The sequence below is a fragment of the Lissotriton helveticus genome, chromosome 4_1 (genome assembly GCF_964261635.1).
Source record: "Lissotriton helveticus chromosome 4_1, aLisHel1.1, whole genome shotgun sequence".
Taxonomy (NCBI): Eukaryota; Metazoa; Chordata; class Amphibia; order Caudata; family Salamandridae; genus Lissotriton; species Lissotriton helveticus.
In genome coordinates, this window is record NC_136063.1 from 1,402,505,998 (window position 1) to 1,402,523,161 (window position 17,164).

Below are 17,164 nucleotides of genomic sequence, written 5' to 3' on the forward strand. Positions count from 1 at the left end.
GAAAAATCTTGAAAATAGGTGTATTTTGGTGCTAGTTTCAGCAATATTACTGTCATAAATGGACAGAAAAAAATAGAGCTATTATACTAGATTCAGCCTGTCATCCTTCCTCTACCCAGGATGTAGTGTTATGGTCAGAGTTGCCATCTTAGGAACTGGGGAACTAGGTTTAATACTCAGGATGACTATCCTGTGTTTCTGGGGAAATCACTTAATCTCACATGTGCCTATAAAAAAATTAATGTGACCTTTTGTAATGTAATTAGTACCCATGAAAGCACTAAATTACTTTAGGTCAAGTTTGCACTGTACAAAAACTGAACAAAGAGGTTAAAAACAAAGCCTTAACATAGTGAAAGACAAATAGATACCAATTTAGTGGCTAATTTGTACAAAGGGAAACCAGAAAATATGTATAAATCATGGCTACCACACTTAGGCAAATATTTTATTTCACCAAAACTCAATTTTCTTCCTTATCATGTATAAAAGCACTTTTAAATATGTGAGTTCAGAATATCAGTTTTTCAAAAGGTGTGGCTAAAAATCAAAACAAAATATTCTTTTTTTTTATCAAAGTAGTCTTTATTCGATATTTTTCAATCATGAAAGACATTTTACAATACAAATTCACCCCCAACCCATAGATAATAAGATCCACATTTAGTCAGACATTACCACTATTCCTAAAAAGAGCTTACTAGCTCATACATTGTTACAAAAACAATTTTTAAATAGCTAAATATCACATTTAAAAAACATTAAAAAGAAACAGTATTAAAAAAATAAAACATTAATTGCTAGGAAAATCAAATTTTCTATACACTTTACTTAATCAAATAGCAGCATATGACAGCAGGCCTTGGGGTTATACGGAACTCATTTTACGGGCACGAATTATCCACATCCAGTGTAAAAATTTCGACATGGCTATAACTACTAGCTGGGATGTGTCAGTTCTTAAGATCCTAATTGCCTCACTAGCAGTTTTGAAGCCTAACTGAACACAAATTGGTTTGAGCCACGACTTTCTTGGTACATTGTATTCAGGACAGGCAAACAATACATGCCCTATGTTTTCCCTTTAGTCGGGGCAAAAGGGACACACCGAACTTTGATTCCCACGCCATTTTGCAGTTAATGTATTTAGGTATTTAATATTCTATAACTATTGGATAACTAATCTCGTAGCTGGAAAAAACATCTTTGAAATGATAAACAACCACTGCACAAAGCTGACTGCCCTATAACTGACCAGGAGTAAGTGCCAAGCGTAACTACTAGAGAATATGCTTTCAATGGAAGCTTATTCCGGCAGTTTTTGCTTTATTAGTCATGCGGCTGACCTATTACTATGAATGATCTGTTTGCTGCATGCTTAGAGTAAACACAGAGCACAGTGGTAACACAACTGGATGCCGCAAGGATGAAACATTGCATTAAACCAAAAAGTGAAAATATAGCAAGGTGACTCTTCACGGAAAGCATTGCATCATGGACTATTTACACCTCAGTTGTTTCAGCATTTATTAAACTATTGGAATCAACCGTCCTGGCTCTTAAGGATCCTCGCACTTTCGCTATTCAAATATTTAAATGTAAGCCAGAGCAGCTTATTTATTATAAGTAGACTAGTATTGATTGCATACTTTTTTAAACGCACTCTGCACTTTTCTCTATACCAGCTGCATTCATGCTAGAGGAGAAAGACAGCAACAGTGCTGCGAAGTGCAGGTACTTTCCCTTTCAAATTCAATTGAAGGCACTCTGTACCGGACAGTACATACCTAGTTAAAGCATTGACCCAGGCCACTAAAGTTTTAGTGTATCCCATTTGACCAGGCTTCACAGCCACGCACAAAGCAGCACGCACATTTCAATCGAAAGAATGTGGCTTTAGGGCTAGGGTACAAAGAATTTCGCAGCTAAGGCAGGAAGACCATCCTTACCACTGATATTCGTCCCATTTTTTAAAGCGACAACGTTTTCCAGAGGTCCACGGCTCTACTCAGTCCGACCTGAACATGTGCGCATTATTTTAACGAGTGTGAGAATTCTCAGCATATTGTTTAAAGCAAAAGTGGCAACATTACTGGACGCATACCTTCTCAGCTGCGCCGCATGCACGTTCAACACAAAGAGTTTTAAAGAAGGACATACATAGAAACAGGCCACAAAAATATATATCAAATAAAAAAAAATAAACTCACCATCCGGAGACTACGTCCCGACTCCCGCCTTCCTCGTTTTGAAGTCCTGCAGCACGTCATCACAGGAAGGCGGCAGGCAGCCTCCCTCCCTCCCCTCCACCGCCGCGTTTTTCATTGGTCCGGCCGGCTGCCCCAGGCTACGTCATTTTCTCTGTATGCTGCAGCAGCAGCATACAGAGAGAACAGGAAGTATGAGTGTGTGGTGTTACGCGAGGGCAGGGGGGAGTGGCTTGGGGGAGTGGCTTTCCCACTGTAGTTAATACTGTCTGTTTGGGCGGCCTCCTGCTGACCATGCTTCCCCACCCCTCCCTGCTCCTGCTGACCGTGCTTTTCCACCCCCGCCCTGCTCACCATGACCTCTCACCCCACCCCCGCTGACCATGCTTTCCCATCCCCTCCCTGCTGACCCTGCTTTCTCACCACCTGCCCTCCTCCTGCTGACTGTGCTTTCACACCCCACCCTCCTCCTGCTGACTGTGCTTTCACACCCCCACCCTCCTCCTGCTGACTGTGCTTTCCCACACCTGCCCTTCTCCTCCTGACCTTGCTTTCCCGCACCCGCCCTTCTCCTGCTGACCTTGCTTTCCCGCACCCACTCACCTCCTGCCAACTGTGCTTTCCCATCTCCCTGCCTTCCTCCTGATGCCTGTGCTTTCCCATCTCCCCACCCTCCCCCTGCTGCCTGTGCTTTCCCATCTCCCCACCCTCCTGCAGTCTGTGCTTTCCCATTCCACTGCCCTCCTGCTGTCTGTGATTTTTCACCCCCATCCTCTCACTGCCCGTGCTTTCCCACCCACCCCACCCTCTGTGCTTTCCCACCCGCCCCACCTTCTGTGCTTTCCCACCTCCTCGTTCCCGCCGCTCTTGTTTTCCTACCCCGCCCTCCTGCTGTCGTCCTTTCCCCCATCCACCCGCTGTCCATGCTTTCCCATTCCCCTTACCCCACTGTCCTGCCACCGTGCTCTCCCGCTGTCTGTGCTGTCCCACTCCTCCGCCCTCCTGTTGACCCCCCCCCCCCACATGGGCCAATCAAGCGAACCATGCCAAACCCCCTGGCCAAAGGGCTGGTGATCGTTCTTTGGTTAGCTCACTTTGGTGAGCTAACCAAACACCTCATAGCGGAATTCCTTCTATCATTTCATCCTCGTTCCAGGCCATCTATCCATCCATTCACCCTTCCATGTAATAAATCATCTTTCTATTCCTTCACCTTTCCATCCACCCACCCGTCCCATCCAACAACACTTTTTTCCATCCATCCGCTCATCAATTCATGTGTACATAAATTCTTTCATTCATTTACCCATCAATATATTTATTTATCCATCTAATCGTCCACCCATTAATTTTCTCCATCTGCTCACTCTCCTCTCCCCTCTTTTACTTGCTCATCTTTTCACTGTTTCCTACAACTTTTTACACTATAATCTATTGATCCGTGCACTCTTCATCCACTCATTCTTTCAATCTGTACTGTACCTTTCAACATTTTTCCTTCTTTCTTTTCACATTTCCTTCCTGTCACTATACCACCCTCATACCTTTCTATTTTTCTCCTTTCTGTCTACCCATTTTTATTTCTCCTTACTTTTTCTTTCTTCTTCTCTCTCTCATCAACGTTTTTCTTTTTGTTTCTATCCCTGTGTTTTACCATTATTACTGTACTTTCTATTTCTCTGTTTCTGTCACTGTGCATGTTAGCCCAAAGTCTGCACCCATCATGCATGGTTTTCCCTAACAGCGTTATTTATGATCATTTTGTCTGCATAACTACAGACAGAAGAGGCTCATAAACAACTAATTAGCGGTTAAGTGGAAATACATTCTCCATCCATTCGGTTGGTGGCAGCCCCCCTTTTAAGCTGCAAGAGAGGGTGCGCCCTCTGCCACTGATATACCTACACATGTATGAGGAGCGTCCTCTGTTCGGAGTCTCGGACACAGTTTCACAACTATCATGTGAAATTGTACTGTGATGTCTGATAACATGTCAGCTAGATTTGTTATTAACCGGTAGGGGCGAGACAAAGTCTAATCTGCAGCAGCAAGACAAATAAGCTGATAAGCATGGCAAAATATTGACCGCGTGGTTATGTGAGGCGTAACTGAAAAAGTATTAGTTTAACCCTGATGAATGGCGCTTGGTAGTGCTGTTATTCTGGCAAAATGATTCAGAAAAGGGGGTGGTGATGAACAGAGTGCCTGAATTAAGCAGACCACTCTTACCCAGTCCAAAGATCAGGGCTTGATCCATCACCGTTTTTTAGCTCACTGCACCATCCCAGCTCAGAACTTGGCTATATGTAAATTAGTCTGTTCCTGTCCCAGTGCATGATGGGAACAGGGCAAACCAAACTACCAAGCCAATTCTTATACTCGGAAGGAAACAAGCTTCCGGGGACCGGTTTCTGCCATTTCAGGCGTCGTCGGCCCGGCTTGCTTGAATCCTGATGGTGCAATGAGCAAGGGACTCACATCTGAGTATACCCTTCCACGCTTAGGGTGGACAAAATGATTCAGAATGTTATTCTGGCAAGTCACTTTAGACGAGGTTAGTGCTCACTTCTGACATTGGTGAGTTTGATTGCTGGTTTGTGGTCAATTTAGCGTTTATCAATACAGTGTCAATAAATGTGTGATTAATTTGGGCACTGGTAAGATTTCATGGTCAGTTCATATTTTAACCATTCTGAGGTCGACAAACTTGGTGACTTTTAACTGGATTATAGTAACACCTGTAATTTACGTCCACTAGAAGCAAAACCAGCGGAATTGATAGTTAAATTAAAAAAAAAACATTGTTGCAAATAAGTGTACAGCTATGTCATTCTTTGTGAGCAAACCAAAAATAGTAATTGGCTCCTTCCCAAAGTTATTGCTTAAACTTTGATCGGGTGCGGGTTACTTACCTTTCCATAGACGATTCTCGAATACCATTCAACTGCATGGAGTGAGCTAGGAAAATTTATCAGGCTAAAAAAACTACTGACAAGTTTAAAAATTCCAGAGTTTACATATATATATATATATCACTTTAGAAAAATAACGTAAAGCTTTCAAATTGCATGTTTGCCCCACGTTGTTATGAGAATCCATGGAATTCTCTTGAAATAAAAAAACTGAATTTGACAATAAGATATCTTGACTTGCAATGAATGTAGAATGAAATAGGAAAAGGAACACCTAGCCCTCAGCCCACTGGTATACCCAGGCCCCTGGTGACTATCATCTTTACTGCAAACAATTGGGGGGTAATTAGAGGAGAGCATACAAGGCTGATAACTTTTTTGAGCTTTTTATGTATTGAATTAAGTCATCATGGCCGAATTAAGTTAGCAACAAAGGATACTTTTTACAGCAGTTAAATAGAACCCATCATGATCAAAAAGCTAGTTTCGCTATTGCTAAATCATCCCTACAACCAAAAGCCATGGTTAAAGACATTTCACCCTCACAGACCCTTTGTAATCTAGTTTCCACATATCTGGAAGAAAAAAATCTCAAGATACATTGTGAATTTAGTTCTTCCTCCCTGGCTAAAGCCAATCTAGAAGAACAACCTTACCCAACAGGAGCCTCTCTTCAACCATTTAAGACGTTTTTAGCCTAGCAGAGCCCCCAAAAGCTATCTTATCTTGTAAATCAGGATCTCCTTTTGATCCCTGCCCACCTCACATTCTTCATTCTATGATAGGTATTGTAAATCCAGTGATTAATGAGATCTTAAACACCCTATTGTCCGCTGTAAAAGTCCCTACAGACTAGGAAACTTGCTATTATGAAAGCTCTTCAGAAAAAACAGCTAGCAGTTCCATCAAATCTCTCCAACCTCCAACCCATCTCACTTCTTCCTGCCGTGAGTAAAGTATTGGAAACATTGCCAAATGTCTAGTTAGTGACATTCCCGGAGGAATCCAATATCCTGCATCAGCTGCAGTTCAGTTCCGTCCCAAATACTCCACAGTCAGCCCTGCTTGAAGGTGCGGACACACTAAAGTTAGCGCTGGATGCTGGGAAGAATGCTGTGCTTATTCTTCTAGACCTGTTGGCCGCATTTAATACCATCTTCACGAGATACTACCACAGTGGGTAAAAAATGTGGCATGTCTCATTTGGCCCAAGTATGGCTGGAATCTTTTCTTACTGAGAGTAGTATTAGGGCCGTATCTTTCTCCTGGAAAAAAAATTACTTCAGGAGGTCCCCGGGGCTCGTTGCTTAGTTCGACAGATATATGACCACCCTTATCTCATTGAAATCCTCTTTTGGCATTGAAACTACATTATATGCCAACGACACACAGCTTATCCTTTCCCTGGATAAAAGGTCTATTGGCTCTGAAATGAATTCAAAAGATGTCTTAACAGGTTTATCGGTGGTTGCAAACTAACCACCTGAAGTGCAACACCGACAAAACGGAGATCATGCTTTTAGGCAGACATAACACATTTGATCTACATCATGGTCGCCCCGCCCAACACTGTAGCGATAGTGAAAAATGTGGGCTTGAAATTTGACTCTTCATTATCTTACCACTGTCAAGTGATGGCAGTTGCAGAACTGTGCTTTCATGTAATTAAATCATCCAAAACTTTTTAACTACCTTCCTCTTTCTGCTAGAAAAACAGTGGCAGTCTCATTGATTACATCCAGATTCTAGGGTCCTATGTATCTTACGGCCCGATTTACCCATTACATGTCCTCTCAGCCTCTGAGATATTCAGCTGAGAATCTCCTCAAATCTCCTCATTTCAGGCTTAATACTAAAGGAGGTAGATCTTTTATGTTTGTAGGGACCAAAGCCTGGAACCAGCTCCCTATGGAGCTGAGACATACTTGTTTAACTTGGCATTTTTTGGGCACATGGCACTTTACTGATGCATACTTTTGCCCAGTCAGTATTGTGTATATTCCCGCTTTGGACCTGCACACAAGCACTTTAAGTACCTATAGCAGGGGTCTCCAACCGGTCGATCGCGAGCTACCGGTAGCTCGCCATCAGCCTACCAGTAGCTCGCGGTCCGAAGACCACTTTAGTAACCTATCACTGTCATTATGTCTTTTTTAGGCCTTTTTGGCCTCTTGTCTGTTCTTGTCGGTGTTTCTTCCGGTATTACACTGCTGCTATTAAGTTAGCAGTGGCGGGGAGACGTGGATGATGTCGAACTGGCAGAAGCAGGGTTAGTTTGCAGCTCTACGGGGACCTACAATGCACAATTTGTACATCGCTGTGGCCTTGGGGCTGGCTGCATGATTCCACAAATCAAATGGAGACTCACTCAGCCCTGTTGCGGCCTCCTTAATACCACGTATCATGTCACAGAATGAGCATCACCGAGCAGTGCCCTCATGAATCTGAGGGGCGGAGCTTTGCCTTTTATTTCTGGCGAGGCGCGCCTGCCCAAACCCCATGACCACGCATGGTGTCTGGACAATTGTCGATAATAGCTTAAATTTGCCATTCCTGGTGCCAGCCGCTGCTAGGCTTAATTAGCACCTTTTAACCATGTAGGCAGAGGAGGTCGTGCTCTTTGGTGCCGGATGTACTAGGCAACAGAAAATGTGCGTTTTATTTCTGGGGCTACCCCAAGCACTAGCAGACAATGATTGCTGCCCAGTGAAAACAGGAGGAGCACTGACCTGAGACTTCCTGCGGGGGTTAGAGGGTGCATAGGGCACACTGTCGCCCCAGATTGTATAGAAAGGGCCCTCTCCTGAAAGGCCTGCATGTTGGAGAGACTGGGGCACACACCTGTTGTCTAATCATGCTGTTCCCAGCAGCGCTGTGCTGTCTTTAAAAAGACTGCTGCTGCCGTTTAAAAGACTCCTCTGCAGCCACTGTAGACCAGCATTGCAGGCAGCATGCAGTCCGCGCACTCTGCTGAGCCCCAGGCCCAGTCAAGAGAGAAGTCTGCATTTTTGCCTAGCATGACGCCACTAGCAGAGCACCAGCATTGACTGAGGCCACAAAGCGACGAGTGATGCCTGCAGCCAGCAGTTTCCTTGACATGATGCCACTCCACCTGCAGGAGCATGCCCCCTTCAGAGAGAGCGCCTCTGCCCCTGTTGTACGTGCGATGCCAGCAGATTAGCACTGCAACCACCAGCAGTAAGACCAAGTTATGGTAAGTCTACTCTACATTAAATAATCATCTGGGTGTACTTTGTGGAGCGCCAAATAAGTAAGTCATATGGTAGTTTAAAATACCTTGGTGCAGCCTACATGTGTAATCGTTTTTAGGTTTCGCTGGAGGGCGGAGCTCTTAGCTCCGCTTCCAGAGAAATCTCTTGATTTCAGTAAGGACTCTGGAATACGCCCCCCTGTCCCATTGGCTAGCTCCATAAATGGAGGCTAGCCATTGGAACAGAGATCTGTCTGTCAAGGCCGGACCAGATTCGGGGGCGTTCCCGAGATTTTTTCCCAGGGCGGAGTTACGTTTTTTCCCGTTCCCTCCCCTTTCACTGAAAGTCTGTCCATCCCCGCCCCCTCCGTGTGCCTTTCCGCCCCCCCCTCGCTGTCCTGTGCACGTTTCCCGCCGTCCGTGTCCTCTCCCGCCCCCTCCCGCAGTCCGTGTCCTCTCCCGCCCCCTCCCGCCGTCCGTGTCCTCTCCCGCCCCCTCCCGCACCCTCCCGCCGTCCGTGTCCTCTCCCGCCCCCTCTCGCCGTCCGTGTCCTCTCAGATGGCGCTGGCCAGAAGACTAACTTCAGTAAATGAGGGCTGCAGTCAGTGTCACACCCTCTTCAATACAAACACAGTAAATTGTTGCTGTCAAGGTATTTCCACGCCTCCTTCCGACTTTCGAGGCACATCAGCCATCGAGATTAGATGATGCAGTTTCTGAGCCTGCAGCACACCATGCGCTGCCTTGAGTTCTCCGGCATTACTTGCACAGCAACAAGATACGCCTCGTGGCAGTGCTTGCGTACCTGAGTGGGCGGGCACTGCAGCAGCGACAACAGTACAGTCGGGGCACACGGAAGACAGACACCAGCGCAGGACGCATCGCCAGTGTTGACACGCCAAGCGTCGGAGGCAGCTTGACTTGGAAGCAGAGGATCACACGTCTCCTGCGTCCTTTCTTCAGCATTCTCGAGATGGCGCAGCTGTCCACGATCTACAAACTGTCTCTGCTGCTGAGTGCTGCTGCGGGTGAGTCTCTGCACTGGGGGGGACTTAATTTCTGGGTGTGAGTATCTCTCCCTAATGGTCGTTTTCAAAGCCGCTTTGCTGTCTGTACCCTGGCTGCATGTCTCCTTGCCTCATGGGGTGTCTGTTTGCCTACCCCGGTGTCTCTACATAAAAATGAATCTCTCAGTCCCTTGGTGGCCGACTCATCCCCAGCATGGCTGTCTCTTCCTGTTTCTCAGGTCTTATGCCCACTTGAACTGCATTTCCTTTAAGGCGGGTGTCTGTTTCTCTGTCTCGTACAACAACAGGGGTCTCTTCCACCCCGTGGCCCCGCCCCTTCCTGGGCTTCTCTTTCCGTCCTGTCTCCGAGTGTCTCTTTTCCCCTGAGTCCCAATGTCTCTCAGATAAGTGCTTTCCAGCTGGAGATTTCTGCCGCCTTTCACTTTCACTTTTGAGTTGTTAATTGATCTGCCCCCCCTTTCCCCCCCCCTTCTTGGAAGACAGAGATCCCTGAACTCCAAACCGAGCACAAGACCGCGAAGATGCCCCCTCCTCCCGTACACCTGCCCATTTAATGTGCTTGACCAAATTCCATTATAGGATGTTAGCCGTTCAGGAAATATACTTTGTGTAATAGTACTAAGATGTAACTACAAGAACAAACAAGCATTTACAATGCAACGGTTTCGCCTTTGGAAATGTTTGAGCTATTGGCATTGTAAATGAAAAAATTTGTATTTATGTGTTGGTTTTGAAAACAGATAAATAAATGGCATTGTCCTTTACATTGCCAATAGCTCTAACTTTTCCAAAGGCGAAACTGTTGCATTGTAAATGCTTGTTGATTTATGCTTGGCCTGAGGGCGCTGTGTAGTATTGCATAGAAAGGCGTCTATCTGTATACATTAAACAACGAGAGAGTAAAGTATGCATCGCACCCTTAATATATCCTATAGTTAAAAAAAAAAATAGACAGTGACGCCTTCTACTAATGTTCACAAGACCATGCATTTTGTGCGGTTAGTTTTTAAGTCTATGACCAAACTGCTTTATTTTGACACTAAATAAAAAATATGGTTTCTTCTTTGAAGGGTGAGCATATAAGTGAAGTTATTTGAACTAATTTTTCGAGGCCTGCTCTGTTTTAAGGTCAGACACTGTGGATTGTGACCTTCCATTTGAGAAGGTTTATATCTGTTTCAGAACTTTTCATGTTTCAGAAGTGGGCAATTTGTGATATTTGTTTCCATGGATATTATGCTTAAATGTCATACATAGGCAACCTGAAAACTCGACAGCTGTGAAGTTGTTTCTGGCCACAAACCGGTCCCAGGAACATCATTTTACATTTCTTTTCATTAAAATGTAATGAAATGATGAGAGAAAGGTATAATAACTTCCTGGCGTCGGTTTGTGCCTAGGGACAACTTACAAGAGATACATTATTTAAAAAAAAATCCCTGAAAAACACTGCTTTAATTTAATGAAATAATGGGAGAAATTTAAAATCAAGTTTTAATTTTAATGCACAAGGAGCATTAGGCTCAACACCTCACTTTTTTTAAATGTATCAAGTTCGAAAAAAGTACCTAACCTCTGCAGTGGGTATATTTTTCTGAGTCCAATGAACATGGAAAGCTGAAACATGAATCAAGCTTAGGTGTATGACCCCTTCCTTGCTCTAGCACAGGTTTTAAAATATTGCAAATGAGGACACAAAAGTCATACAAAAATGGTATCCATTAAAAAATGACGTTCTTTTATTTCTCCAACATGGAGAAGCATTTCAAAGAGTTTTTAAACATGAAACAGTCATGGACTGCCACCGTCCCTTGTGTTATGACAATGCTATATTAATGTACTAAGATGCAAGTCATGTGTAATAGCTTAATATCCTCTTGGGTCAGATTTTTGCACAGTGCACACCCTGACCTCAAGCATTTCAAGTTAAAGTTATGTGTGATAATCAAGAAAAAGAAGGCACGATGTAATAAAATAGTTGTATCGCAGCATTTATATTTAGAGCTTATTACCCCTTTGTGGGGCACAGAGGTACTTGCATACTTGGCCAGCAAGCTATGCCATGTAGGGTGTGTGGTTGGTATGGTGTTGTCATTGTCTCGTGATCCTGTGTGGCAGCCTTTCCGTGTCATATGTGATGACCACCAAGGTGCCTTTACTGTGTTATGGGACGGAGCAGTATAGTGGATGACCAGGTATGAGAGGCAGACATTCAGTTAATGGTTTTCAACATGCTGGTAGCATCACACAGCTCTTCAAGTCCCTATAATTTTATGATTGTAGTGTGCTTAGCTGGTGACTGCAGAGGCTAGGATCACACAATCTGTTGAAGAGGGAAACTCTTATCTGTCACCGTCTCATCTCAAGTACCCTGAAGGGCCACTTCACTGACCCAGAGTCTTAGACTCGGTTTTACCCACAAGTACTTCCTCTGACGTTTTAGACTGCTTAGCACCAGGATTGTCTCTTGGGAGTGACAGTAGCTCATTATAAATTCCAAATTCAATTCAAGTACCAAATGAAGGAATACTTCATACACAGAACTTTTGAGTAATTTCAATCCGCGACATGAAGAATAACTGTCTTGCCTATATATTTATAGGAGGCTACTATAGTGTTAGTCCCCTGTGCAAATGTCTCACGATTGGCAAGATAGCTTGATATTTCTTACACTTCAATAAATATAATGAATAAATAAACACATGGCTTACTGCTGGGGGCAGCATCCCCATCATCTGTACCTCTCCCAATCCTGACGCCGAATGCCTCTTTTCCCTGTACTTTCTGTTCACTCACTTTTCCTTGTTTTTTCTTCTTTTGGACAATTAGCTCTTTGACACGTCCTGGCATGCCTGCCAAAGGGTGCTAAATAAAACTATGTTCTGCTGTAAAAAGCTTGGTAGCCTCATGAGCCATAACACCACACAAACCTAGAGGACTCATGCACACTGTGTTCAGTTATGGACGCTTACCTGTAATCCGTGTCCAGGATTTCTGCTCTACGATGTATGAATGACTAACTCTTGAAGCCACAATGACACCACACTGGAATATGTGGTGGTCCAGTGCCATTGAGAAGCTACCGTCTTTTCAGGAGGAAAAACCTGAAGGTCAAAAAACTTTCTTGCTGGATGAAGTCTTTAAAGGATTAAAGAAAACCAAGAATCTGGAATCAATTAGTGGAAATCTTCAGGAGCGAAGAGTCAAGATCAGCAAGTGGAGGGAGCGAGAAAACAAGCGGAGGAACACAGCTGTTGCATAGCACCCTCCAACTAGACTGAATCCTTTTTTATAACAAAGGAAATCGCATCAAAACATCACATGACAGGAAACACAAAGGGTTGGGAAAATCAGGACGGAACCAAGCAAGAAACACCCATTGTATAAAAGGAAAGAAAACCGAATGAAAACCTGAAGTAGGCTTGCTGCGGAGTAATTTTACAATGCAGCTACAAACCCTTTGTTTGATCATTGTCATTTTGGAACTCGAGGAGTAGTGAACAGTAGCTAGGAGTCCAGAAGCATGAGGAAAGGCAGCTCCAGGTTAGTGAAACTCAGCCTGCAGCTGCACACTTCAAGTTGCATCTTCTGAGCAATGGACCCAACCAAGGTAGAGCAGTTCTCTGGTGTGCAAGCGGTGGAGGTGATGTGACTGCAACAGTACCCCCCCCCCTTCTGAGGCACCTGGCATTTCAAGAAAGACCAGAAAAAACTGACACACCAATCTGGGGGCATAGACTGAAGAGGCAGAAACTCATAAATGCTCACTAGCAGGGTAGCTTTTCGAGTGAACAAAAAACTGCAACCCCAGAAAATTCAGGAATCGCAGATCTCACTTAATTCACATTCTGGTACCCCATCTGCCATAACAGGAGGAGGAGGAGGAGAACTACATCCGATTAAAAATGGCTTCAACTGGGATACATGAACTGTAGGGTGATTCTTTCAAGAGTTCGGAAGAAGGAGAATAAAAGCAACAGGGTAATTTGGTTATTACAATGTAACTAAATAATCGAGGATGAAACTCGGCAGGCAACTTTTAAGTGTGCAAGACCTGAAGACAGCCAAACCTTTTCCCTCACCTTAAAGTTTGGGACAGGTCTTCTTAATTTATCGTTTTTTAGTTTAGCATTTATAGGAGTTTTGGAATCTTTTTGGAAATGAGCTGCAGCAGGCACAAAAGAGTGGACAATGAAGAAGATGGAAAGGAATGAGAAAGGAAACCCTGGAAGCAATAGAACGGAAGTGAACAGAGTTGTTCTACAAGAACTCTGCTAAGGGTGAGTATTGTGCCCACTTGTTTTAAGTAGCATTACAGAAATACTTCAGATACTGTTGAAGACTGGTTGACCTGCTCGTTGTCCATTGGATAGAGGATTGTAACCAGATGACAAAGCTTGATGAATTAAGAGGGTACAGCAAATTGTGCGACAGAACATAGAAATGTACCGAGAGCCTCTGTCTGAGATTATGGTGTCAGGCACCCCATGAAGGCAGAATATTCAGCCAGAAATTTCCTTGCCATCATGCTGGCAAATGGAACATGGGATAAGCATTGGCAAGGTCAATAGGTCTGGCACTGGCCGCCAGCCTTTTGGCTTTTTCAATTCTTGGTTTGTTCAGTCATGGTTTTTGTTGGGCCTTCATCAGTTGAAAAAAGCCCACATTGCCATGGCAGTCCTGGCACCGAACTGAACTAATTTGTGTGTGGGTGTACTGCTTATGGAAGGGCAGCATGCTGTAACTTACAGAACAACTAAGGTCAATCCAAAAATAATTTACAACAGCATTAGCAAGAGCCAAGAACTGATAATACAGGAATATGTTCTTTGCAAACACAAGGAGCTGCTAGACACCTTCCTGATATCACAACAGAAACACAAAAACTAATAATAAAGTAAACACAGTAACACTAGCAATGACGGGAACTACCTTGTGTGTGGATGTGCCCCTTGTGAAAGAGCAAAATGCAGTCAGTCAAAGTTAAGTTAGCCCGTGGCTGAAGTAGGATTGCCTATTGCTCCATTCTTCATGCTGTAGTACGAGAAAGTAAAATGTGAATGATACAACAGACCAGTGGCTGAAAAGAGCTTGCAGAAAGCCCCTTTAAGTAAGTATATTGTGCATAGTATTTTAGTAAAATCAAAAGGTCTTGGCTTATGCCAGACCAAAAAATTTACCATTTTCCCAAAAAAGATTTACTGTGACCATGATTCCTCAGTTTCCTGCAGAAGGAGGTAATTCCACAATAAAACTGGCGGAAGGCGTGTGCCATGAATGAGTAGGGACTGACAAAGGCTGGAATAAGCCAAAAGGCTTATTGTGGAATGCCTTGGATTGTGCATATACTGGACATGATGTAACATAAAGCTCTACATTCCTGCAAACAGTAGTCCACCAGAAGGAAAGTAGAACTAGCTGTAAGGTTGATGTAACTCAGCAGTGACCTACCACTGTAGTGTGGTGACATATTCCCAGAACCCCAGTTTGAAGGACCCGTGTAGTCATTAACAGGACCTGCTGGAAAAAATCCTGGATCCAGAAATGAAATTCTTCTGGAGCGAACAGTAAGGATCAGCAAGTGGAGGGAGCGAGGAAATAAGGGTAAAGGAACACAGCTTTGCTGCGATGCACTCCAACCAAGCTGAAGCCTTTATATAGGAACGGAAATTACATCACATGACAGTAAAGTCAAAGGATTGGTAAAATCAGTAAGGAACCTAGGAAGAAACAGCCAACATGAAAAAAACATTGACAAAGTCAATACATCTCGCATAGGCAAAACCAATTGGCTTTGCCAATGCTTGTTGCTATCCAGGAAGCAGTTATGAGGGAGAAATTCTATGTAAAATGTATTTCTGTGCAGAACTGAGTCACATGCACAATATTATCAATAAATGAAGCATGAGACCCACACAGTTTAGATGTAAACATGTGTAAGCACCACTGTGTGGGAGCAGCAAGCGGTGGGGGTGGCAGGGTTATCCAATTCATGCTAGATCAGGGTATGCCAACCTTCAAGTAGAGCAGGAATGCATATTTGTGTCCCATACTAATGCTAGTCTAGCGCAGTCTGTTATGAATTTGTGTCAGCTGTCTAGTGGATTGGCACAGCCAAAGTTAGGATGGCTAGCCTTATTTTGTCCCTTTCTAGCATTACATACTTAGTAGTTAAGGCCTATCTTATAGCGAGACCAACAGGACTACTCCGTAGAAATTGGCAGCATGTTCTGCACATGTTACCCTAGTCTTATATTTAGAGTTAGTGTTCAGTTAAAACTGCCCTCAAACCATTGCTTACAAAGGACCAGTCTCTTTTGTCTTTACAGTACATTGCCTTTGCTGTTTTAGAAGCTCGTCCTTGATAACCATTTTGGAAAAATGTAGTTAATGGCGTTGCCTGACTTTTTCTGCCTGCTTTACAGCTGCCTGCTTGCAGTAAAAAGCAAGTATTACGAATCCTTTTCGTCAAATCGGGTGTTAACCTGTGACTCTTCAGGGCTGGTGGTGACAAAAAAACAGAGGGGATGGTACAACGTAAAGCGAAAGAACACTTATCTAGAATATACCATAGGGAAGAGGTGCAAGACCGGTGGTTGAAGGAAACAGTGGAGTGGAAACCAAAGGGTGGGGTGAAGAGGGTAAATATGAGTGACTTCAATGTGGGCATGAAGAGGGGAATGCATAACCCAAGTGAGTGTAAAGTGAATAATTATGCACGCTAAAGTATTTGAATACACAATTGAACTGGAGTACTCGGTCTGTCACAGGCGAGAAGTAAGCAAAAACATGAAAGGAAAGGGAAAGAGAAACGGCAGCATGGTAACTATGCTATGCACCACCTAGTTGTAATACTAACAACCTGTAATCGGAAAGACACAATGACAGTATGCGAAGTAAAAGCAGTGAGTGAAGTGATGTGAGTCTCTGTGGAAAACACAGTACTATAAGCATGATTTTAAAAAAATATATATATATATATATATATATACAATGCTGAAGAACATTTTCTGAATCAGAAGACCAATGGTACTTTGGGAGAGAAAATTGACCATGGGAAGGAAAAAAACAACACATATATAGGGAGAAGACCGTGAGTTCGGTCACATGGCTCTGGATCGTAGTTCGGTAAGTAGCCTTCATTAATGGAAAATAAATTTGTGCTCACATAATGCTGGTATCTAGCTGATGACATGATGAAACAGTGGCAGTAATTCGCAATTGACCTGTGACCTAAATAACAAAGTACACAAGTGTATTGAGGGCCTGCGGTATGCTGGAAGCAAGTAGTGAAAGAACAAACAGTGAGAAAAAGGAAACAGATTTGTGCTCACAGAGTACTGATATCTGGCTAATGATATTATGAAACTGTTGCAATAATTCACAATTGCCCTGTATCCTGAATAACAAACATACGAGTGTATTGAGTGCCTGCGGTGTGCTGGAAGGAAGTAGTGAAAGAACAAACGGCAGTAAAAAAGACGAAGAGAGGGAAAGGTAGAGAGGCTAGAGTGAGAGGTTCCTGTCGTGGCCAATATACCAAGAAGTGGTAATTTAAAGAGTACCTGAAAACGAGTCGTAAACTGTAATATCTGTATGGAGAGAGGGAACAATAAAGCGAGGGGAGAGTAAGTAGGAGACCGTATCAAGTCTCGGACTAGGAGAATGAGTCCAGGAAATAAAAAGTGGTGTCACTCACCGGGGGACCGGTGATAATTCCAACCCGGTCCTGGTCGGGTTTGAGACACAATAGTCAGTACCCACTGGTGCGGTGTGTTGGATAGTCCATTGTATAGACAGAAAGTA

At 43.7% G+C, this 17,164-nt stretch overlaps 1 protein-coding gene across 1 annotated transcript in view; it reads left to right on the top strand.

Moving 5' to 3' along the window:
• ACOT13 (acyl-CoA thioesterase 13) overlaps nucleotides 1–17,164 on the top strand; it is a 52,008-nt gene that overhangs the window by 775 nt on the left and 34,069 nt on the right. The gene's annotated exons all lie outside the window — the stretch shown is intronic.